At 32.5% G+C, this 1285-nt stretch overlaps 1 protein-coding gene across 4 annotated transcripts in view; it reads left to right on the top strand.

Moving 5' to 3' along the window:
• Positions 1-1285, top strand: part of LOC119585259 (muskelin-like) — a 23302-nt gene that overhangs the window by 3284 nt on the left and 18733 nt on the right. The gene's annotated exons all lie outside the window — the stretch shown is intronic.

Raw genomic sequence — 1285 nt, 5'->3', positions numbered from 1 at the left:
TTGTCCAAGTGACAGAGCGAGGCACTTGGATCCAGTGGTCTCGTACCAGCTCATAAGACTAGAAAGTTTGAATTACAGTTGGATGAGTAAAAAAAACAGTATAAAGATATGTCACCTATCCCTCTGTCACACTTAATCTCTTTTTATAACTATAGTCTCTCCTTGTGTCTTTTTTTTTTTTCAAATGTAGATTCACAGTTGTATAGAGTAATAATTGTGTTACAAAAATAATATAAGACATTAGAGCATTCTTTTGTTGTGCATGTTGTCTCATAATATCATATATTTATATGATATTATGAGACAATATTGGTTTCATGTTTAGATGTTAAGTGAAGACATGGTACAATGATATATTTTTTGTCAGTGGCACCAATAAAAGGGGGAATGGCTTATATATCCAGATTAAATACAGTATGGTGATACTGGTGACAAATAAGTGTTTATTATGTAGTTTTGTTGGAACATAAAACAAGTAATAAAGAAAATATTTTATATTAGGAAAAAATTAAATGAGTGAAAAGGAGGTTGGAAGCATGTCCAATTATGCATTCGGGGATTCTTGCTTCCTGGCATCATAGCAGATAACATCGCTGAGTACTGTCCTCAAACATTCAGAAGGGAAGGTAAAACAAATGGTGAACAGCTGGGACAGCCAGCACACTTATATTATATGTAGATCATCAGATGGTTAAGTAACTGTCATATATGAATCCCTTTAGTATTTAATGGCAAATAGACTATACAGACAAGTATCCTTATTTATCTATTTGACCCAAAACCTCTTGACTTCACCAGTATGCAGACTCATTATGCCTAAGTGGACATGTGTGAGGTTATGCATTCCTGGTTCAGTGATTTAAGTTATCCGCAACACAGCTCTCATCTTAAGAACTTTATTTACAAAGTATAAAAGAAATAGGAGTTTTCAGTAGTTTTGGAAGGCTCTGGCAGTACTGTTTAGTAAACATAGTAAGAGCCACACAAAACTTTAAGACAATCTTTACCCACAAGACAAAAACTTGGCCAGCATTTTGGAACTGAAAACTAGAGTGGTGTAAAAATGTTTTGATTGGCTGAATGAAATGTAATGTGATTTATGATTGGTTAATATTTATATATAGATGTTTATTTTTAATATGCAATGGTACTGTCATAGGAATTTATTGATTCTATGTATTGTTTACCCCATTGTTGGATATTAACATAGAGCTACTGGAAAAGTACTAAAAATGTGACTTTATGATTGATTTTTATTTAGTTACAATGAGAAATGTACTCTTGT

The sequence above is a fragment of the Penaeus monodon genome, chromosome 19 (genome assembly GCF_015228065.2).
Source record: "Penaeus monodon isolate SGIC_2016 chromosome 19, NSTDA_Pmon_1, whole genome shotgun sequence".
Taxonomy (NCBI): Eukaryota; Metazoa; Arthropoda; class Malacostraca; order Decapoda; family Penaeidae; genus Penaeus; species Penaeus monodon.
This window is presented reverse-complemented; position numbering and strand designations above follow the sequence as displayed.